This window comes from Cygnus olor, chromosome 18 (assembly GCF_009769625.2).
Source record: "Cygnus olor isolate bCygOlo1 chromosome 18, bCygOlo1.pri.v2, whole genome shotgun sequence".
Taxonomy (NCBI): domain Eukaryota; kingdom Metazoa; phylum Chordata; class Aves; order Anseriformes; family Anatidae; genus Cygnus; species Cygnus olor.
In genome coordinates, this window is record NC_049186.1 from 2,819,423 (window position 1) to 2,843,939 (window position 24,517).

Sequence of the window (24,517 nt, forward strand, 5' to 3'; positions counted from 1 at the left end):
TTCACTGACGTGAAAACAAGGAATCTTTCTTACAGGTTGAATGTATCCAAATTGCTCCAACCCAGTCAAGCCCTCTTTTATTTGTTTCCATTCCTTTATTTATTTTTGAACTGATAACTGTTCTGTGCATTTAAGTCAGCCAGAAAGGGGGAATTCCACTTTGATTTAGGAAAGGAAAACACCAGTTATTAGCCTGAGACATCATGTAATCTCCTTTAGAAATTAACTGCTATTTCCAAATGACTGGAAAATCCTCAGAGAAGGGCAGGTCTGAATTCTGGGTCTCCTAACCCCAGAGAAGCTCCTCGATACCCTGTGTAGTGGCAGGTAAACAGCTCAGAGTCTGCATTTATGTTGAAAAGCTTCTTTCATTGTCTGTTTTCCACATTAGTGCTGGGGCTTGAACTACATAGGAGGTGGCTGTGTTTGCAAATGAGGTATCCCAGATCCTCTTCAGTGTCTGAAATAGAATCCAGTACACCCCAAATAATTACCTTAATGGTTTTTCAGGTGTATGGACCCCAACTTTTGCTGTAGATCCTTCCAGAGCTGTTATTTCGCCCAGAAAAATCAAGATTTTGGGGGGAAGATGCTGCTTTATAACCACTGATTTCATCAACAGCAAGAAGGAAATTCTCATTATTTTAAGTGAATCTAGCTCATTTTAAAAAGTCCCATATTATTTACAAACTGGCAGATCTACCTTTATTTGTCACTGCTTCATAGAAATGGGGAGATGGGCAAAAGTTCAGGTTTTACCCTTCTGATCCTGCCCGGCGTGGGACGCTCTGGTTTCACACAGACAGCCACCTGCGTATGAAGGTAACAAGCTCTGGGTTATATGACGAACTTCCAGCCATAAATACTTACATCTCTGCTGCCTGATGTAGCCTCACAGTGCGATTGTTGGTATCTCCCCATGTGTGTGCAAAGCCACGGAGACGTTGCATGGTGCGTGGTGGGCACCCAGTACATGTACACACGCAAAAACACGTGGGAAGGCATCTGTGCAAGGCCCTGCAGCAACCCAGGCTGAGCCCAGTCCCTAATTTTGCAGGTGTACCCATATCACTGAGGCTTGTGGAAGCTTCCTCTCCCTGTTTTCTTGTGTTCAGAGCAGCTTTGACCGAGCTGCAGAAAGGCAGGCTGATGGAGGGGCTTGGACTCGGTGCCGGTCATGGACAGGGCAGTCACTAACGAACACGCTAACCCATAGGGCTCGGCTTCATCTTCATCTCTGCAGGGCTGCTCCTCCACAGCCCGGCCGTGTGACTGGGGCACATGGCTGGGCTGGGGATCCTCTCAAGAAGCCTCACTGATGCTGCAGAGATGGCAGTGCAAGCCTGAGCTGTCGCCATGGACTCCTTGCAGTCAGGGCAGAGAAACTGCCACTGCCAGAAGATGGTACGGTTCACACTAATGTAGCTGCCCAAAGCAGAAAAATTTCCATCCTACCTTACACACCACTGAAATTCAGAGTCTACATCTACAGAAATCCCACCTTGACCTTTCCCTGTACCTGAGCTCACCTGCTGGCTGCGGGCTTCCCCCCTTGGGTCCCTCCATCCTGGCTCGGGGCGAGGGTCAGCCTTGTCTGACACGGGACAAGTGGCCTCACTGCAGGCAACAGCAGTTCCCTTCCAGGAAAGGATGCAGCCCCCTGCCAGTGCTAGAAGGAAGGTAAGACACATTTCTGTGACCACGGCACCTTGATGGGTCTTTGCTAAATGGATCTGTTATCTGGTTTTCTCCCCATATTGACCCAAATCCACAGCCAAGTGCAGGATCGACTCCTGCACGCGCACTTGTTGCAGACCTTGGTGAAACTCTGGGAAGACAGATGTACTGCTGGCGGCCCTGTACGATGATGTACATTTTTATGCTAAGTCCTTTTTTTTTTTTTTTAATGTGCTGATTTTTTGGCAATGTGACAGCAAAGTTAATCAGACCTTTCATTGCTTTAACCAGTTTTAAAGGATTTGTAATATTATACTCACTTATTAGAGAGCAGAAGGAAATTGTTTGTCTGATTCAGAATCCGTTATTTATTGTGCAGTAAGAGCACAATCACCTAATGCAGTCAACAGCAGGATATTTTATCTGAGTTTTAGGGAGGTGGGAGTGGAAACCCACTATCCCATCCTACCAAGTGACATAAACCTACTGTGATCTCAGAAGCCACCTCCTGAATACTAAAGAGCTGGGACATAATGGCTTTTAAAGAATATAGTTTCCAATTAGGTCATTGGTTTCAAACACAGGGTGTACTAAATTAGTAACATTTGGTGGTAAATTTCTTTGAAGTTCTCATTAATCTTGGTCTTGGATTTGAACTTTTCTTGGCCATGTTCCTTATAGAATTTGGATCCCGGTTATGTCAAAACAACTGATTAGCCCCACAGTTTGAAGGCAAGGGGGATTAGGTAGGGCGGGTGTTAGATTTCATGAAAGGCCTATTTACCTAGCCGTTTAGCATGACCAAATGGGAGGGCAGCCAACAGGGGCGACGTGCTGGAAGAATTCCAGCGTTCCTGGCTCATTAGAGATCTCTGCAGCAAATGGTAGCGTTGCACTTGTGATAGCAGCCACTGTTCACATCCAGCTGCCTGCTGGGCCCAGGCGAGGGCCGAGGATTTCCCCTGCCCTGCGAGGGCCCTGCTGCCTGGTCAGGCCGCCCGCTTCTTCAGCTCTTGGGAGATCAGAGGAAAGCAGGAAGCACTTCCCAGGAACATCTTCAGGCATCGTTGCTTCTTCTTCATGAATGGCCCAAAGCAAACTTCACCTAAAAAATCTGTTGAACTCTTTCCGTCAATTCTAACACATTCAAAGTCAGGCTTCTGAATAGATCAGTCACCAAACCCAAGAACTGTTAAGAAACTCGTGGTAATGTTCTAACGTGGCCTTTATCTGAAGGAGCAATAAGTTTAATTCCTGAATTAATGAACCACAGCCCAGAGAAGAAAATACACGGTGAGTCATGGCAGCGGCAAAGCTTGGTAAGTTCTCAATAGGACATGCTACAGTGAATCCAACCTGCAGCACACTTGTGTCCACGGTGCACATCTCCTTCCTGAGGGCTCCAATTAGTCAAGGAACAAAGGAGTACACCCGGAGGCCTTTCCGAGAGATCACAGCCCGGTGACAGGGACCAGACAAGCAGAATACTCAGAAGTTTCACGAAGAAAAGTGCTCTCACTGGAGCATTCAGCGACTGAGAGCAGACTGAGAGCCAAGCTACTGTCTGTCCCCAGGGGACATCTGATCTTGAGCCAAGACAGAGTGCCAGCCCCGGAGGGTGCAAGGCCAACGTCACTTCCAGGTCAGGTGGATGCATGCTGGCTTGGCACAGCTTCAAGCCCCCGTCATCTTGTGCAGTTACCGCTCACTTCCATGGGACCAGAATGGGCAGAACGGCATTTCCAGGTGGTAAAGCTGCACGAGACACGAGCCAGCCTTCACACTGCTTGGCTGCTATCAGCAGTGCCCTGTGAGCAATGCTTCTCCTGTTTGTCCTGCAAAATAGACCTGGTAGCCAGCATGACTGCGTGGCTTTGCAGCTGAAATGCACTGGGAAATAGAAACTGGTGCAGCAGTGGCAGTGCTTGCTGAGAAGGACAGCACAAGTACTCAGCCCCAATGGCACGGTGTAAAACTAAGTACAACTCGTCTTCTTCTTGGAAGGAAAAAATAATCTTGAGATTGTGATTTCACTTGAGAAAATGACTGGTTCAGCCCTAATTTTACGTGAAACTCTTGCTTCCATCTCTAAACAATCTACCTAAAACGCTTCATCAGTGCTCAGAAAGTCCTCTCTCACACCAAAACGCCACGATTGTCTAAACTCAGACCTCGTTCTCATCAGCACCTAATACACATACTCAGCTTTCAGCATGGGTTCAGCCTCCTTGACTCCAGCAGGGACTCTTCTAACATAAATAACATTCCTACATATGCCGAGGTGTTTGCAGGATCATGGCCACACAATTAATACAGAACTAACTTTAATAAGCCTAATTAGGGTCATTCCACAATGGTGCGAAAAGTAGCACTGATACCTTACTGGCTGGGGAGGGAGAAATCACAAGTCTGATCGACCACGTGTTACTTCCCACAACTTGGTGACCTCAGGGTAGGACTTCAGAAATCCTTCCTATAAAACTGGAGCTACACAAAAGCGACCTGGCTGCATTTAGATGGAGCCATGAAAAACACTCTTTTATTTTTTTTTCTCAGCAGTACACCTTGGCTCAGAACCATTTCTTCCACAGTTAGGAGCTCAGTAATATCCCTCACATAATGATGTCAAAGTATGGGAAAAAAAGCAAAGGGGGAGAACCAGTGTGTAAGAGGCTTTTTGGAAGGACCATATCCTAAAGAAGCGGAGCTTTTTAGTGGTGTTTAGTAAAAGTTACACAAGGAAGAAAGAGAACTCCGATGTGGCACTTGTTTTCCTGGGTCCTCCCCAGTGAACCCACAAGACCTTGAGCTGTCCCTGAGCTTTCAAAGGAGGGGCTGGCAGAAAGCTGGTGGGGTACCCACACCTCGGGGAAGGAGGAGACATGTCCTGTCCCAGTGTGGTCACTGGTGCTCCGACACCCTTGGACACTGCACAGCCAGAACAAGCAGGCAGCGAACGCACGTGCTCTGCAAGAGGAGCTTGGAGTTTTCCAGGGGAAAGCATTTCCTCTGGTTCTTCTCCAATTAAAAATCACTCAGTGGCCTACAGCAGCTTCTCATCTGGCATATCGTGAAACCACTATTTCAGCACAATTTACAGCCTTTTGGGGAGGGGAGAACGTGGTTATTTAGTAACTTCCCTGCTCGCCCCTAGGAAGGTCAGATCCTTTTGTTCCTTGCCAGAACAGTGAAAGCCGTAAACTGCAGGAGGGAGAGCACGCTGGGAGCCTGTGCTGCGAGTGCATGCACCTGGATAACCCTGCAAACAGCCGTGCACTGCAGGCAGGTCACGCTTGGAGAAGCAGAATATTATGGGACCGAAGCACCAGAGCACGGTACGCAGCAGCAGTGCTGGAGGGCAGTTTAAGAGCCAAGTGCTAGAACACAAAGTGCATGGATTAGGTGCATTTTATTGAGATTTGGATGAAATCTGCCACTTGTAGCCAAGCGTTCAGTGGACACCAGGAGAGGCTGATCCCCATTAATTTCCCCTCATCAGCCTTTTTCCTGTTAGGAGACAGAAAATAGCAAAGCAAGATTCAGCCTTTCATCCCCACTGCTGCTGGCACCTCTAAAGCATGGTGTGGTGCCCAACTCTGCTGTCAGCGGCTCCCTCAACTTGCAGAGTAGTGCGATGCTCATATGGGCTTATGGAAGGTTAAAACAATAAAACAAAAAAGAAATGAAACAAAACAACAATAAGGCATAATAAGGAACAATAAAGCATAATAAGGAATGAGAATAACTTGCCAAGAAGCCCCTCCTAAAAGAGAATATTTGCTAATAATTTTTAAAATAATAAGGATTTTTAAGGGGGAAAAAGCTAGCAACATTATTTCCATGTTATTTTTAGTACTCAAAATTCTGTGAGTATTTAATTATTGTTATTTTCAGACACCCCAGGCAGGCTCGCATGACACAGATGCCGCTCTCTGGGGGAGAAGCCACCTGAACAGGCAGAACATTGTTACACTATGTTTTCCCACAACTTCTCTGAGCTTCCAGACAGTGGTTTGGGGAATAAGGTTAAAAAGTCCTCAGGGCGCAGAAAATCCACCAGTGAGAGAAGGAAACACCTTCCATTGTCACTACACATTTGTTAACATTTCATTTCACAAGAAATCGATACAGACCAAGCTGTTTCTGCCAAAACCACAAAGGAACAATGGTCCAGTCACCCCACCCCAAGTTTTGTCACCCCACCGAAGTATAAAACAAACACTTTTCCCCTGCCTCCCCTGTTTACTCTGAAAAATATTTGTCCAGGAAGAGCCAAAACTTATCTTCAGGAAGCTTGCAGAGGAAAGATAGCAGATGAGAAAATCAAGAGAAGCGTTTTGAATAGTCCAGGCAAAGAAGGTGAAGCAGTGTTTCCCAGCATCATCTTCATCTCAGCTTGCTTGCTCAGCCTGACAATCAACATCTTATTATGCAGTCCTAACATTTCTCTGCAATTTAAACACGGCATCAGGAATGGTGTGTGATCTTCAAGGTCACTTTCTGAAGAGCTGTCTTTAGCCCAGTGGTCGCTAGCTATTTAGGAATAAAAATGACAATTTCGCTAAAGCAAATTACATCCTAGAAGTGTAATACACTTCAGCAAGTGCAATGGAAATGATCAGATGGAGGATCTGGCTTGGAATGCATTAGCTCTCATGTGTATAAAGCAGGTTTCTGGTATCCAGAAACATTTCAGTGTAGTCTTCAGAAAAAAAACGTGTCCCCCTTTTTTTTTTATCTCCAGGTACATTGATTTATAATTATAGGCCATTTAAAAAAAGCAATCCCTTGCTATTGTATATGCATGCACCAGCCTATCTAACATGCATTTCCTTGGATATCCTTTACCTTGAAAAACAAAAAAAGACTTTATCCCTGCCACACACAGGCAAATACTACATCTTGCACATGAAAAGCTCCTTTAACCTGTCGTGCCATTTATTTATTTTTCCATGCTCTTATCTGAAGAGAATCTTTTTCTTCCCTCCATACAGCAATGTGATCCTTCTGCTTTAGCCAGAAATTGTTTGGGCATCACCGTAGTTCCTGTAATGGTCAACTGATGTCACCGAGGCTGGGCTGTGACATCACAGACCAAGCAGGTTCCTTTTGAGAATGGGTGGATTTACCTACTCATGTTTAGGCAGTGTTGGCAAGGCCACATGGTGTATATTCACCAAACCCATAAGGAAGATTTTCTCACCTCATAGTGGAAGAAAGGACAAACTGAGGTTGGGGAAAAGGGAGAAGGTTTGACAATGCACGTTCAGACCAACCTGAAGTGAATGCTTGGAGAAGATGGTGGCCTTACCTACGGTGAGGAAAAGGCCTGGTGGTGAGGGAATTGCATGGAACAAGGTCCTGTAAAGCCCTGTACATTTGATTGAGGAGGTAACTCAGCTAATATACATTACATACCATGATGCATTTACCGGGAAATTCTGAAATTTTCATGAAAGTAATTGCCAAGGACATGTGTTTGCAACTTGATATCCCTCCTCTGTTTCTTGGATTCACTTGAAGTCTTCAGGTCTGCTGATATTTTTGATCAAAGCGTTCCTCTCTCACAGGAGAAGCCAGAACACTGCCACCTTTAAACGTAAGTTTTAATTTAAGTCACTCTATTTACCTCAATCTGATCTCTCCTTGATGTGATACCCATAGAGAATGGTGGAGCCACTGCCTTGACACTGAGGAGGGAAACTTTCCACAAACCAAATAAGTTGGATCAAGTCTAGCAGCCAGCAGTACAGAGCAGTTTTCACGCAGGAGGAGCAGGGGAGACACGCTCTGCACTGTAAGCTCTGGGTAGGTCCTGTTCCCCGTTACGGGTGAGGCCACCCATGTCCTCGTAGCTGGCAGAGGAGCCCCAAGGCACCCAAGGGGCATCTGGGAGAAGTAGAGCAAACACTAGTGGCAATAAGCACTGTGACCAAGAGAACGAGCAGCTCGTAGGATGTCTATGGTGACTACGTACCGGTGGCCATACTCTGCCAGCCTAACCACCATGGCGGATAATGTCAATTGTTTCCAATCGACTGTTCTTAAACCTTTAGAGCCAACTGACCAGCAGGAAACACATGGTTCAGGTGTGTCACTGTGATTTAAATCATCTTAATATGTCCCTAAATCTTCACGTTCTGCCCGTTTTTATGGTGTCAACTGTCCCCGCACTTTGAAAAATTCAAACATCCCAAAGCTGGGAACAGGACCAATTTGCCAAGAGCTCACAGACACGAGATTAAAACCTAAAACATTAAGAGCCTTCTGGGGTTTGGGTTCCCCCCCACTTCCTCTCTCACCGAAATCAGGAAGTGCAAAGAAGCAACTGTGAAAATAAAACTTAGTTTCTTTTCAGAAAGTTACTTGAACTTTTTGAACCTTCTGTTCCATTTCCATTTAGGGCAAAAATCCAAGATAGTTATTCCTGTATTTAAGCCAGGTTCGGTCATCCTTAGCAATTAAGGGCACTAGATCAAAAATGAAATTTAATGTACCAGTAACACAACCACAATGGACCTTCATAAAACTTAACCACATGGAGAAGTGGGTTGCCTGAGATCTGCCATTCAAGCAGGCTTTATTGCCTTTATATATAGAATCATGAAAAATAAATTAAGAATGGGGATGACCCTTTGTCTGCCTAGGGGCCCAGAAAAGATGTTTGCCTCTGATACAGTTTGAAAATTAGCATTTTATAGGGCCTGGGATGCCGCCTGACACAAAGTACTTTAAAATTCTGTAAATAATGTAAGTAAATTAACAAGAGATAGTGACTACAATGAATAAAATATAAGTTAAGTACCTTTCTGTTTCCCCTGAAACCTGGAGGAAAAAAGTGACTAGATTCAGCTCTTTGGGAAAAAAATTGCAAGTACTCATAGTGCTGGGAGGAGAATACACAGATAATTTAGAGAAACACTGAAAAGTCACTCCGAAGCATCTTCGATTCAAGTCTGAGGAAAGACAGACTCTTACGGCAAAGACAAGTCCCTTGGGGTGAGCGTTTGCTGCCTGCAGGACAGGCTGGCCCTACAGCCCTGAGGGCTCAAGATGGCCACCAGGGCCTGGCCTTCCCCCTCTTCTTCATCCCCCTGCTCCCCTGCTGGGGTCTTTGGCAGATGCCTCTCCTCGGGAGGTCCTTCCTCTGAAGGTGAATGCTCCCGAGAGCTGCTCTCCAAGTCCAGCACCCTGCCTGTCCCTCTGGGAGGCTAAGCACAGCTCAGGGGCGTCCTCACCACAAAGTCCTCTGCTGTCACCGCAGCAAGTCAGAGCTCAGAGGGGCAGGGAAGAGCAGGGAAGCCCAGGGTTGGTGCTTCTTGCCCTGTTGTAATGGATGTGACTGTAGCTGACGTGCTTCAGGCTGAAGACCAAGACCACCACCAGTCCCAAGCCACTTCCCGTGTTAGCCCAGGGCTTCCCCTGCTTCACGAAGTCCACCTGAGAGCCTAGACACAACTGAGCAGTTCTAGCAGGGCTCTGCAGCACGGCATGGGGTTGTTGTGTAGACTGTCCAGGGACAGAGGAGAGCTGGGCCCTCTCTTCACACTGACTGATGTACAGATGGGGCTGCCCACTTGCTTGCACAGCCCCCTACGTCCTTTTAAAAAGAGAATCTCTTTTGGTATGACTTTGGACAAGAAAATGAGTTGCCTATTTGTGAAACAAAGCACGTGTCTCAAAGGAGATCTATGAGGTCAAATGCATTACAATCGGTGAGGCATTTGGTTTCACGACTCATATATTTGCATTTACACTTTGGATCTGGCCTTGAAGGCCTAACCCGACGTCCCTGGCTAAGCCAGGGCAGGAATCATGCAGCAGCACGCCTGCTCGGAGGCGCAAGCCTTATCAGATGGGCTAGAAATATGACGGCAAAAGCCTCTCCCAGGATGTTTTGGCTTGTGATCCGAGATGAACACCTGGAAGCAAACAGGAGCCTGGAACAGATTAAATGAATTGGCCAGACTTTCTCATCTTGTTAGCATGCTCCAGGCTTCATTTATGTTTTGGACAGGGTTTCAGAGTGCTTCTTTATTTGATTCAAACCAGATAGCCCATCACAAATCTAAAACTCCTGCTTGTATCAGCATCACCCAGATACTGTCCCTGCAGAAAAAGGTGTTTGTGACAAAGGCATATCTAACAGATTCAAATGGCACACGCAGACTGGGGCATTGCTGCAGATAAAAGCTAACAGAACGTTCCACTTTGTCTCCTCCACCTTTTTCATCTCACTTCTTTGCTTCTAGTTTCACTGCCCCAGATCACAGGAAGATTCAAACTGTGACAGCTTCCAGAGCCTGCATTAAGACATCCAGCTGCAACCGGTAAAAGGACAAAAAATAACATCTCCTCGGAGAGCCCCAGCCACAGCCACACCATGTGCCATGGTTGGGATGCAGCTGGTGCACTGCATCCCACCAACCCAGCCAACAGCTTTTATTAATTTTCCTCTTGAGCAGCAACTTTCCTATCTCCCTATTTATGGAAGTGACTCAGAGGTCCCTGTGGAGATGAGGTTTTTGTAGCCATCTCCTGTCTTTAGGAGATGCACAGCAAGGACAAGGATGCCCAGATGACACAAGCGATGACGTACACACACTGCCATAACACTCTGCTCTGAGCCACCAGCTCCGTTCCATCCCCAGCTCTCATAAAAACTTTCAGGCAACACGACGTCTTGTAAGATTTAAGTGGATCAAAAATGTAGTTGGGTGCCAATAATCAACCAAGGAAAGCATAATGCAGTGGAGGACCCAAGACCGCAACAGCACTGGCATGAGAAAGACAAGGGTCGTTGGCCCCAAAGGTCTTCATTTACGCTGCTCCTAGACCAAGGGGTTTCACCACCGGGGGAATCCCAGCCTGCCTTTTTGCATCTGCAGGTAACAGGAGCAAAATCCTTCAAGAGAAATGCAGCAGCTTCTCTTCCCCTTGCTGCTGCTGAGGACCCAACATCTCATCGATCGTTTCCACATGGTTTGTGCTGACAGTATGAAGCCATGCTCTGCACAGGCATTAAACTGCTAACATCAATTACCAAATCAAGAAAATGGAAGGATTTTATCAAGCACCGTTACTGTCAGATCTGCCTGTGTGCAAGGCCTCCCAACAAGCATATAAATCATTGAGTTAAACTGTAGGGGGGTGCACTTGGCCCTGTGGTGGGGAGAGCTTTGCTCACAGGCAAGGGAAACAGTCCAGAGCCTGCACCCAACCAGCCCCTGGGGTCCTCTCAAGTCCTGCACTGCCCTGGGCTTGAAGCAGGAAGAATTTGGGTTCTACCCCAGACTTTATCATTGATTCATTGTCTGATCTGGGGCAAGGTACAACCCCATTTTGTGCCTTGATTCTTCTAATTTAAAATGGAAATGAGTCCAGACAGCTTCTGAGAACTGCTTCAATCCATGGGGAAAGAAGAAACAACAACAATAACAGAAACAAACAAGCGAAGGTCTTACAGATGCCACAGTATCAGGAACTGACAACTGATTGTATTTCCTCTGCAAGAGCAGAAATCTACTCATTTCCCTATTCCATGACTTTTGGTCAGAGTAGCCACTGCTTAGGAGCTTTTCTCAGAGGATGCCAGAATTTAAAGCTCATGGCTTTACAAGCAGGCAGAATGGTTTTGCTGTTAAAACCAGTTTACATTGAAAAATGCCCAAAACATTTGCCTTCTGTACCCTCTTATCATTCCCCTGCCTTCACATACCAACACTATCAATTTAGCTGTAGCTTTGTTCAAACGCTATAGAGCACCAGGCAGAAAGTTTCATCTGTGTCAGAAGTCCCCCACCTTTCAATATTTTTTTTAGGGAATTTGCAATTTCATACAAATCAAACCTGCCTCCCCTTGGCTGAGGGCTGGCTTGGATACTGGCTGGACAAATTGGGGTTAGCTGCTTGCACACTCTAAATGAAGCAGAGCTGGACAGGGCTGCTCAGAAGAGTAATTTGCCATTCCTGGGGCACAACCAGGCTGATCTACACCAGAAGCAGCTCCTGCAAGGGACCTGGCCTTCAGACACATCTGCAAAGCACCTGATGCTGCACAAGGGACTGCAGGAACTGCGGGACCCGGAGGACAAGGTGGTGCATGGGAGAGAATTAATCAGAGAATTAATCTTAAATTAAAAATTTAAGAACCCGTGGCCTGGCAGTTTCCTCCTGGGGAGTGTTACAGCACAGCTGGAGGAGAGGCAGAGCTTTCCCTTTGCACATGTACTGCACAGAGGCTGTACCACCTCTGCGACTTTCCTAAAAAAATTGCTGTTTTACTCGCCACATGTCCTTTCCTCTCTCCAGAAAGGAAACAACTAAAAGATAAGGAAACCTTGCCTTTTCAGTTGACATTTTTGCTGAGTCTGAACTCACGTTACTGCAGCACCCCAGCCTGAGCTAATCCCACTGCATCTCTCTTGTGCAGTGTCAGCATTAGCTACCCTGATTTTGTAGGGAAGAGGCTAAATTAGAGCATTTACTAGCCCTGGCATCCTTCCCTGTAGAACAGCCAACTCCCTGACCAAGGAGACTGCATAGTTATAGAAAGGAGAAGCAGCTCCTTTTCTTTGGGATTTCTCCTCTTTCCAACAGTTGGAGCGGGTGGGAGCATCGCCCTCCTCGTGGCTCCATTCCCTGCAGGTAAGGCAGGGACAGTGCAGACATTGTACAGATATGTGCGCTCGGAGCCGGCAGCAGGAACCACGCAAGATGAGCAGACAGCGGCTGTATTCTCCCACCCTGCCAGCCAGGAGACCAGGCTGTCCCCTCCGCCACCTCAGGACACGGGCAAGGCTCCCCGGGGAGCCCTGGCACCAGCCCCACTCCCTTGAGCACCACTGCTAAAACCCCAAGCAAACTCAACAGCGGCTTCAGAAAACAGAAACTGGGGCAGGCAGCAGCACCCGTGGAACAAGTGGGGCTTTATCCAAACATCTGCACCTCCGCTCCCATCACCCGTCAGGCCAAACAAAAACAAAGGCACAAGCTTTCCATTTTCTTCTTTTATTACCCACCTTAAAAAAATAAAACAAAACCCTGGTGAGCCCCAGGATTCCTATTTTTATGGACACCATCCTGCCAGGCTATTGCTCCACAAGGACGTCATTAATGCCATTTACAGCTCGGCTAATAACCGGCCTCTCTGCTGCTCAGTAGGCGAGAGCTGTGGAGGAATCATTACAGAGGCGATCCCAGCAAAACCTAATTCTGCCTGGCCACATGCTGGCAGGGCCAAAGCAGCAATCTCTTGGCGTCCTGGCTGTAAAATCAGATTAAATTAAAGATCCCACTTCACCAACAGCCTAATGCTAATTTGTGTAGCATTTCCATTAAACAATGCTAGCTACAGAAAACATACACGAAAGCACTTCAACAATTTAACGGGGAACATTCCAGTAGGAAACATTATTAGATTTTCCTATTAAGCTGCTCAGGGCACACACTCGCTTAATAGACGTTAATTACATTAGCACGGCTGCAAATTCAGCCCTGGTGGAATCTAAGTGACTTTTGCAAAATTGACTCAGTCCTGCAATTTCTGCTTTAATTTAAAAAAAAAAAAAAAAAAAAAAAAAAACACCTTTTGTCACTACAGAGAGAAAATTGGAACCAAGCCACTGTGTCACCACTTTTTCAGCAGTGGCTTTAAACCACTTCAGCATACTGGTAGATTTTGCTTTCACATTGCCAGAGTGGAATTTTGACTAATTTCCCTGCTTGGCAAAATAATCGGAGAAAGCTCATGATATTTGATTAATGGCTTTTTTTTTTTTTTTTTTTGCCAGCAGAAAGAATAGTTAATGTTAGAAAAAAAAAAAAAAAGTTATTTCAGTTAGTATTTTTGTGAAGCCACTAAAGTATTTCATATTTCTTCTAAATGTGTTTGTGTTCTATTATGTTCAATGGGGATTTAAATATACGCTTTCAGTTAACAAGGCATATAATGATTAGCTTAAATCAAGATCTAATTACAGAAGACTGTTGACAAATGGTTTCAGACAACATGTAAACGCAAGCCAAAGAGCACTCTGCTTGCACCCAACAGAATTATTCTGTTCAAGATAATTAACTTTGGCCTGGACATATCATCCCTAGCATTTGGGCCTGTGCTCCAGACGGCTAACCTCAGCCACTTTTTGGTAGATTTGGAAAAATCTCCAGTTTTTATTGACTTCCAAGGGATCCTAAGCATGGATTTAGGCCTCCCCAGCCACATCATCAAGCCATTACTTCTGCCTTAACGCTTAATATTTTGGTGGTGCAATTTCTGTTTGGTTTCACTGTCCACCTTTACACCTAGCTTTTATTAATGAAAAAAAGCCAAGAGCCTTGAAAAGCTGTGCAACAGCCTCAAAACTGACTCCGGTTGCTGGGAGTAGGCCACTGGCCAAGGCCAGGGCTGGAAGGTGCTCCCAGACCCCCAGCCCCACGTGCACCTTAACCCCCGAGGGGATTTATGTCCCTACAAGCACAGGAAGGGCACTCCCACATGCAGTGCAATCTCCTAAATCTAAATTAGTCCTGCTGTATTTTAAATTCAATAAAGAGCTGATTACTCCAGGCCCTGAAACAGCCTTTCTGTTCACTTAAACTTTTCACTATTAGAAATAGTAAACACAGTAGGCACTTTAAATATATCCGAAGCCTTATCCTAATCCCTTCCCTTACTCTAAGCCTATATGATTTCTAACACGTGTTACATTAATAATTAAGATGAATTTAAAGGAAGATTAGGCCTAAATGCAAGACATGGGAGGTGCTGGAGCTAAGCACAGTGGCACAGGAAGGTAAGGGCCCCACCTGAGCCATGGTTGCCCTACCCCTCCTGGAGGACACCCTCTCTATTTACCCACACCTCAGTGCTGTTGCTCCTGGTTTAGGATCTCAAGGGAGCTTTCTCAGCCTCCAGAGGGGGAGATCAGCCCAGAGGTTTCATTAGCTGCCAACCTGCTGCTTCTGCAGCACCTGGGACCTGAAGCTCAGTGCTTGCCGAGGGCTCCATGGTGCTAGGCCTCCGCTTCCCACCTGCGGCACAGCGTGACAGCCTCAGCACTGCACGGGTGCTGTAGCAGGAATCCTCCAAAAGCAGGGCCCTGGGTGAGCATCCTGAAAGAGCATTCCTGCTCCTTCAGGGACTGGTGAACCTCCATATCTCGTTACTGTAAATTAAACCCAGCACGGGGGCACCTCCCAGCCCAGCTCAGCCAGTGACAGAGCAGTGTGGATGGAGCAGCTGGTGCTGCCCTGCTCCTCCTCTCTTCAAAAGAAAGAGAGAAACAAAGACCTGCATTTTGTTTTTGGAGTAACAAAGACCTGCGTTTTCCCCAGCTGTGCATCTCCAAGACCCATTCCTTCCTAGCCACCAGTCTCAGCAGACAGGAGTAACCACCTCTCCCCAAGCTCTCACAGTCCCTCTCCTCCAAAGGGCACTAAGCCCGGATCTTCTTGTGCACAAAGGTGCCTCATTTTGAGCTCTTCCAACGTAAAACCAGCAGGGTTTAACCCCCAAGGAGAATTTTGAAGCTGAGGTGCTGCTCTCTGCATGCCCGGCCACTTTGCTGCAGGATAACCCCACGTCCAGCAAGGAAGGACTCACGGTGCTAACTCCTGACCAGCTGGGTGGAGGTGGAAAACCACGGAGGGGAAGGAGAAGGTGTCCTATCATGGCAGTACTGGGTAGACCTAAGGTTTGAGGGAGTTTGGGGTAACTTTTCTCCACTCAGTCCCTTGCAGCTTGCTCTGAACCCTCACCAAGGGCTCCAGCTCCATGTCCCGGCGGCAGATTCACATTTGCACCTTTCTGAGCACACCAGAGAGGAACAGACATTTCTCTTCAGTGCACCAAGGAGGTGGAAACAAGACACTGCTTGTCTCGACATAGGATTTCTGACAGCTTTAAAGCAGACAGACACAAACTGAAAGCTCCCATTAGCAATCCGTCACCTAGGCAATTGCTCATGTTCTGTCATTTTGGCTAAACTGTCATTTACAATAATTGGCCTTTTTCAAAGGCCAAATACTATTCATGAACCCTCCCTTAAAACTACATACAGCCAATAACATCTCCAGCATGAAGTCTTTTGGGCTTAAAACATCTGATTAAGCAGATGATAACATCAACACAACTTCTGCTCCACTCCAGGAGCTGTCAACACACAGGACTGACTATTTTTTTGCAGTTTTTATCATGAGATCCATTATATCTGGCATTTCTCTTACATCCCTAGCACAAGGACTCATATGGTTATATATGCAACTCTCAGCTCTTTAATTTAACTCCATTTTCAGCATTAATGCTTGCAAGAAAAAAAAGAAAAGACTCTAAAAGTCATGACCCAAGTGTAATTGAGGCTTCAGAAGTAGAATCTATTTCAAAGCAAAACAGAACCCCTCCCTGCCATCATGCCCTCATTTATGACAGCAAAGCTAGATTCAGAATCACTTAAGATATTACTCAGCTCAAGTGATGCATCAGGAACAAGGCTGCAGCTAATCCGCTGAAAGCATCACTAAAACCCCAAAAGCACAGAGGGACCTCATCCCATCTCCCACGTCCTCCTGCGTGCTGGGGCAGCTGAGCTTGGCTGAAGCCCTCCTCCAAGGAGACTGGTTGACTGCAATGATGCCAGGTGTTTTATCCATTGCCCCAAAAATAAGCATTAGGCAGGAAATGCACAGGCTTGGGCGCGCTGCTGTAGCAGCAGGGCAAAGGACTGGAAAGGAGAGAGAACTAGATGGGAGACAAGGCTGAGCAAGTTTTCCTGAGTAGCCTTCTGTGATGGGAAAGAAATCTTATTGAGTAGCTGGTGGTGCTGGGGATGGCAGAAGACAAATGCAGAAAGGAAAACACTTTGAAGTGCAGCTAAACAGCACAAGTGCTCTGCTCAGCCCAGGGAAAGCCTCAAGCCAAGCGCAGCCAGCGGCAAGCACGGGAGGGAAATTCAAGCCTGAAGAGGATGTTTAGTTTGGGACAGCAGATTTGTTTTCCCCCAGCTGCAACCCAGACACTGTTTTTCACATTGCAAGATGTTTTCAGCTCTGCTCACGGCATACACAGACGAGGGACTTTGGACTGATGGCAATGGCCTCCTGCTAAGGACAATTCCACCATTTTAAGGGCACTGAAGGCACAACTGAGGCTACTTTTCTGTAGAAGGGACTATAGCTGAAATATTGCTTCTTCACCTCAGGAAAGGCATTTGCATCTATTCACCTCTAAATCCCCAAACCAAAGAGTCTCCTCCTGTAGATCAGGCAGATTCAAAGCCCACATCTGGTCATCTTACAGGCTGCTCTCTTCTCGCTCTTACAAAGACAGGTCTTTCTTCCAGCAGGTAGCCCCATCTGAAACTGCTTTAACACCGTGAAAACTTGCTTCTGCCTTCCTTCTTAGTAAAAACCCTTCCAAAATTTGCTGCACCTTTGGCTCGTTCCTGGGAACAGCACCATTCTACATTTGTTTGTGTTTATGCTCTTGGCCTGCCAAGAAGCAACTCTGACACCTTTCTGCCAGTCAGCACCCCATAAAATATTGGAGCATATCACAACCTCCAGCAACAGAAGCCATTGCTAACCCACATGCAGCGCACACACCAATTTTTGTCGTTGGGTCCAGGATTTCAGGACTATCCTGGGGATGTTGGTGACCTGCCCATCGTTCCCTCTGCTTTCAGATGTCAGGTACCAGTGAAGAGCAAGGCCAGATGCTCACCTCCCCGGCACGGAGCCCCATTAGCATAACCATCCCCATGCTTATATTCAGCCGAGGGCTGAACTCACCCGACCTCACTTGGCGTATGAGATCCCAGCCCAGAAAGGTATGGCTGCAGGCCAGTAAGAAAACAGATGTCTGCTGTAGACACCACTTATTGATACTTTACTCCCATTTATTATTTATCCAATACAGACTCCAGGTCAATTAGGGTTCTGTTATTGTGAACTCTCTACTAACATTTTTAGAAACAAGGTCTGACTAAGAATAGCTGCTCAAGAGATGGAGAAATTCGCTTGCCAAGGGACATGCTGACTCTCGGTAGTTTCCTGCAGGAGGAAGATTGTCTCAGTGGCAAAGCTCACCAGGAGCTCAGTGCAAGTCCAGAGCGAGTTCAGTCTTCAGGATCAATAGAAGCTGACAAATAGATTATGTGCCCAAGTATTAGCTTTCCGGGTACAGCACAGGGATGTTCTGAAGTCGGCCATTTTGGCTGTTTCTAAGCCAGCTTTGCCACCTTCTGAAGATCTTAACAAGCAAGTTTTCTTCAATTACAGTGGAGGGAAACAATCAAAAAAATAATAGAAAACACGCAAATAAAAAACAATTGTGCTTTTAAGATCATAAAAGGATCTAAGAAGCCAGTGCAAAGATTGACCATTATGAATATACAAGTAACAGTTGGCAGAATGGAAAAGAAAAAGAAGTCACCCCATGGGAGCAGGGAAGGCTTCAGCCATTGTTGCGAGCCCTCTCCATAGGGAAAAGCAAGGCTGGTGACCATATTGCCATGTTTTACTAAGAAGACAGAGATGTTGAATTGGCTGTGGTCTTCTGACCAAGAGAGAAGCAGTTCTCACATACATGCAACCAGAGCAGCTCTCGAATTACTCTTGTTTTGCAGCAAGAAGGAAGTTTCTTGATTGCTTTATCAGATCTGCCTTGGAAGGAGAGATCAGCCATAAGGATATTTTGTTTCAGGTTCACCTCGATCCCACGAGATGCCCAAGGCAGGGATCTGACCTGAGTCCCCTCCACAGCTGCTGGCCAGAGCAAAGCGTCCGGACACTTCTGCACCAATTCAGTGTGTTGGGGAGGTCTAGGCTGGGGGAAATAGTGTTTTATTCCCTCCGTGTTGCATACAGTAACTATACTTGCCCGAAATAATTTATAGCAGCTCCCCAGAGATGCCCAATGGAAACCAAAATCAGCAGAGTTGTGCCCCAGATCCCTTTCCTTCACTGCAATGCAGAGGTAAGGGCCAGGGATCAGCCTGTGCAAATGCAGCCACAGGAGTATTATCAAATGACATTTTCCTTTACCCAGAGATAATTGATGATCAGGCCATTAGAACAAAGATTAATGTCAAAGGGTCACAGAAGATAGTCTAGAAGGGACCTTGAGGTCATCTAAATCCACTCAACTGTCCCACAAAAGGTTCATGTGTGACAGATATTTGACCCCTTCAAAGTAAGTGGGAAGCTTCTGACCAATATTTTAAACAAAAATATTCCTTGGCCAACTATAAAATACTTCATTTTTCTCAGATGGGAAAAAACTCTTAAGGCACTTTTTTCCAGGTATTTTCAAAACAGAGTCAAACTCTTAAGCGTGCCCATCAAATGAGGCACTTCTGAATTCCAGATTGTTTCTAGCAAAATAATTCATCTTGGGGTAAACAGAACTCCGGAGGATTATTCTTCTTCCTGCCAAGAACTTCAAGCTGTTTTCATTAAAAAAAAAAAAAAAAAAAAAAAAAAAAAAAAAGATTAAAATTGCCAGAGGAAAAAAAAACAAAAACACACACACCAAAAACACCAACAACACAAAACACACAGTTTTTTGCACAAATCCAAGGATCATTCATTAAGGACAAGAGCTGATATGGGGATGTGCTGTTGCACAATACCCAGGTCTGCCTCCCGTGAGGCCGTAAGGACACTCAGGGAACTTGGTCAGAAAAGTTTTGGTGCAGTGACCTCTCTCCTGCACACTTTTCCCTTGCCTTATTTCTGTCTTGGTGCCTTCCTGTGCTGAGCCGGGAGGAGATTTGCCTGTTAGCAGCGGGGGAAGAGGGGGTTAATGGACCTTCATCACCACTCTGCTGAACTTGACCGAAGGGTGCCACCTGAGCGTGCAGCTCTTGGAAGACGGATGTGAGAGTGCAATGCAGTGTTTCCCTCCCATAATTAGAATTTCATCATGTAATAATAATAGGTAGTGATTGATCGTGGCCCTTCACCGCTGCAGGATGTTGGTCGTTAGGAGGAACTGATTGATCACTGGAGCTGCTGCCATTTGGCCACGCAGAGCCCTTCCACTGCCTTTTAGAAGGGGAATGGAAGTCTCTTTAAATAAATAAAACTTTAGGAGATCCCAGATCACTATCAGGAGACTCTTAGCCCCTTCCTGCACTCATTGTCAGAGGCAGCAGAGCAGGAGGTTGCCAGAGGGCTGCCATAGAAAGGCATCATTTGGGTGCTGTGAGCCAACAGAGATCCCTTATCCCCAAAGTCATCCTTCAGCTGGAGTGACACCGAGGCGGAGGACAGCAAGGACCATCCCCTTGGCCATCAGAAGAGCTCTTTTAGCTGATGGCCCTGGCACAGGGACAGACTTTCTGCTCTCTGAGCACCCAGAAGAGCAGAGGTCCAGCCCTCAGCTGGGATTTTATCTGCTTGAATGCTGCAAACAAGCCGTGGGCTGAAGGGGCAGGAACCCACCTCGGGTTACCAGCTTTGCCACAGGCTTTCTGCCTGTCCTTGGGTAAATGTGTGTCCCTGGCTAAATCGTTTCACCTCTTTGCGCAGCTAGGATGAAACTTCTGGGGTCTGAGCAGCACGGCTTCTGGGGACAAGGACTGACCAGGAGGCTGGGATGCTGCCCTTCCATCCCACGGGGTCTCAGTGGGGCTGGAGACCTCCTGGGACCTCCTGCACCAGCCACAGAGACCTCAGCTCGAGGCTGTGTCCCTTTCCATCCCCTTGAGAAACTCAGCGCTTTCCCAGGTGACTTTAAGCACTGCTTGATGGCAGTACATTAATAAACAGAGAGATCTGCCGTCTGACAGGGATACAGCACCCGTACCCTGCTAGCATCTGCCAGCAGTGTTGTCAAGCACCTAACTGCCTGTAATTGAGCTCTCAGAAGTATCTGCCCTGAGGTGAGCTGCGGAGAAATTTTACAAATGAAGATAATGGATGTTCATGTCACACACACGCAATGAGAAGCGGCAAGCTCCGATCTCCCACTTGATAAATTCACCTTCAGCAGCGGCTGCAGCAGCTCTGTCTGCAGCTGAATCGGGGTGTCTCCAGCAGCATCCAGTGCCTCACCAAGAGGAGTGAGACTGCTTGCTGAGCCGTGCCCAGAGCCAGGCACAGTCATCCGTGTAACACCATCTCTAACATCTTTATCCCACAAATATTCACAGATTTCTAGACAGGATTCATTATCTGCAAGCATTCATCAGAACATCTGGAGAAACAGGGCCAGCCGCATCGCTAATGTTAATCAATACAGCTCCCTTGAAGTCAACACAGCTATGCCAGCTTGCCCTTGCCAAGAATTAGTCAATCTTTTCCAACATACAAGCTCTTCCTGAACGTATTGTTTATTCCCAGGACACATCATTATTTACACTTTCAAATAAGAGAGTGAAGGTGGTGAGCAGCAAGAGAGCTGCACGTGCACCCAGCTGCAATAGCCAAGCGCTGCCCCAGAATTAACGACGTCGGCAGGGCAAGCTAAGGCGATGCCGGGAGCTCTCTCCTGCTTTCAGGAGAGAAACAAAACGCAGGCGTGCAGGCAGGGTAAGCAGCTTGCCAAAAATCATCCAAACAATTCAGCAACAAGAACCAGACCTCCCAAAATGTGGGATTTTGTTTCCTCTTTTTAGATGACCTTCTAACAGGGTCGTGGACTTGTGAAGAACTGGAGGAACGAACAAAGCACCTGGAGTTTAAATGACTGAGGTAACGCTTTCAGAAGTGAGCAGTCCCGAAGCCCAGATTCCAGCTAGGCATCTAATTGCCAGCTGCGTTACCGTGAGTAAATCACTTTTATATTTTCAAGATAGGGGCAGGCCACAGGAACCTGGTTCCCATCAGCTTTCCATAGGTGCCCAAGTCGCTTTTGAAAATGTGATTGTGCAGAACTGGGGGGAGGTGGGAAAAGCTTCATTGTAAATCTTTTAGAGTTCCCGTGAAAAGCCGAGTGACACCCAGAAGATCAAAGTCTCCCATTGTTATCCTGCCTTGAGAAAGGCAGAAAGTGAAGCTGAGACCCTGAAAGCATTGCAGCTTCTGAACATGGCTTTCTCCACCTGCAGCAACCTCTTGGCTTGGACATCCACGCAGACCCACGTAGGGTCTGTTGGCTTCATCTCTGAAGAGCTACAAGTGGGACAGTGTTTGGCTCTTCCACCGGTGGCTCTTCGTGGGCTCTGCCACCAAGAGCACACAGACACTTGGGGACACTTGGCCAGAATTTCAGGCACTCCCCTCCCTCAGTGATTCCAGTCCTTGCACCCCAGCACCCCGCATGTCAGCCCCCTTGCTCCAAGAAGTCCCATGCAAGGCCCCTCACCCCAAGCACCCCATACCGCTGTGTGCTTGAACGACATCCCTCGGATTGTCTGCAGGCAGTTATTCACTGTTGATACACAAATACAGTATATTTTCCAGCACAACAGCTGAGTTTCCAAGCATGCTCTCAAACAAAGCACTATAAAGCAAATATACACAGAGGAAGTGTAATGAGATCCCTGTGCTGTTACCCCTCCAGGGCTGGATAATGCTAGCCCCACACATGGCACATGAATTTCCCGAAGCCTGACAGCCTGCTGGATTTCTTGTGCAACCTCTGTGGCCAGGCCAAGGTAGATGGAATACGAATCAAACCCCACCAGTTGCACAGGGCTGCTCAGGATGGAGCAGCAGGAAAGTACCTGCCCGCCCAGGAACTCCCTGCTGCCTTCTGAAGACTTGTACTTCCCCTTGAAGCAGATCCCACCCCGCTGCTGAAGCCCTGTTGCTCCAGTGAAGACTCAGCTGCAGTGTGTGGAGCGAGGCTGGTATGCACCAAGCTGAGCATCTGGTCCTCCGCCCTGGAATTTGGTGACAGAATAAAGCATTACTCTATGCTGACCCTGAACTGGGCATGTCCCAGGACCCCCGGAGCAGCAGGCAGCCCGCATTGCAGCTGGAGATGCAGCACACCCACAGCTGCCCGTGGCTGCAGACCCAGCTTTTGGGGCAGCATCTGCTAACTCAGACACTGCACTTCAGTGGAGCTGCCCTCCACGGGCTTGCTTGGGGCTGCTGGGCCCTAGGAGATCTGTGCTTTGGAGCTTCCCATAGCAAAGCTGCATCTGGACTTGGCTTGAAGTTCACTTTTTCCATCGTTCTTGTGATTAAAGAAATCACAGTGCAGCCTGACACGTCTGCAGTCGATGCTGGGTTAGTTCATCTCCAAACAGCAGTGACCACAGGTTTGGACACAGCCCAGGGGTGACAGCACATCTCCATACCTGCCTGGTAGACCTTCAGCTGCCAGCCATCAGCGGGGTCAGGGGGCTGTCACCTCCCTGCCTGCTGCAAGGACACAGCCAGCCCTCCAGGTCCTCGCTCTGATCCCCACCGCCCCATCTGGCTGCCTTATGCTGGGTCAGGATTAGCAGAAGTATTAGTGCCACTCAATTTTCCAAGAAGTTGTTTTCTTAGTTTTTAGCTACACAGAAGATTCTGCAAAGCTGCGTTTTCCATAGGAAACAATGAACATGCAGGGAGAAGTGAGTCACAAAATCTCCTTTGGGTTCTAGGGGATTTTTGCTTGTCAGGCTTAAAAAAAAAAGTTTCATTTTGGTTTAGGAGGAGGGGGGAATAAGACACACACTGGAGCAGCTCTGCCTCTTCTACAGCAGGTCATTCACACCATGGTCTCTCTTGAGCCCACCTTAAGATGTGCGTCCCTGGGTCCAGACCAGGTTGTCTGGAGCCTTTTCCAATTCTTAGCAGTGAAATCACGTGCCAGAGCCCTCCGGCTTTGTGGTCTGAAGCCACACGAACATGATGAACCTGCTCCCTTTTCCCTCCTGCTCCTTTGTGAGCTCAGCTCATGGAACTCCGCACGGGAGCCTGGCTGATCATCCAAGAGGACAGAGGTGAGAGGAAGAATATGGGAAACCCACACCAGCTGTATCCATATTCCACTTGAAGGCTGTTGGTGAAGCCGTGGGGAAATGCTGAGCTGCAGGTCACTTCTTTTACCCCAAAGCAGCCAGAAGTGCTTTTTCAGTCCTGATGAGAGCTTCTGAGCTAGATATGGTTGACTAGCCAGAACTCTTGATTATGCACCGTCTTAGTAAGCATGACCCACTGGGTTTCAGAAATATTCTTGCGTATGAAATACCTCTAAGCAACTGCAGCCCGTGCACAGGGCACAGAAAGACAGTATCTGCAGCATCCCTTACCCGTTCTCCGTATCACTCCCCAGCGATCTGTTTATTGCCTCCAGCTTCCTCCCCAGCTCACCCTTTGAAGGCAGTGGAGCTCCGCCAGCTGAGGCCCTGCCTGCCCAGCCTTCCTGGCTGCACGCTCCCTCCTGCTCTCCCCGAGGGGTCGGAGCAGCGCTCGCTGTCTGCCCGGGTCATCTGCCAGCCAAGTTACCTTACAGCAACCCGGCCTGGCTGCACACTGCTGTTCCTCCCACGGGAGACAGATGCAGGGGGATTGCTCTCAGTGATTGGGGGTAGCTTTGCACTGCTTGGAAACAAAGGAGGTTTGTTTTTTTTTTTTTTTTTTAGGTTCAGGGCTGTACACATAAAGCACCCAATAATTGGTTGCCTTTCTAGATTACCTAAGTTTCCTTTGATCTGCAGCTGGGATTGGATGTTTCATAAGAAGGGGTATTTACTCATCACTTCAGGTTATGTTCTAGGTGTGCCTTGACAAGGGAAAGGACCCTAATGCACAGCTGAAGAAAGGCCAAGCAGAACACCTCCTCTAAATTACAGATTTTTCTGTTCACTTGGGAGCAGCAGACCAGAAAAGTCAATCTCCAGCTCCTTGTTCTTGGAGCTCTCTGGGGTCAGAGATGGGATGCTGGCTGCAAACTACATGT

The 24,517-nt window shown here is 47.3% G+C and overlaps 1 long non-coding RNA gene across 1 annotated transcript; it reads right to left on the reverse strand.

Moving 5' to 3' along the window:
* Positions 1-680: 680 nt before the first annotated feature.
* On the reverse strand, positions 681-24,164 carry LOC121056960. Its single transcript, XR_005813578.1, has 4 exons — positions 22,344-24,164; positions 2,462-2,782; positions 1,530-1,669; positions 681-810 (listed from the first exon to the last, which is right to left on the reverse strand). It is a non-coding gene; the product is annotated as an uncharacterized LOC121056960 (long non-coding RNA).
* Between the last annotated feature and the right edge of the window lie 353 nt (positions 24,165-24,517).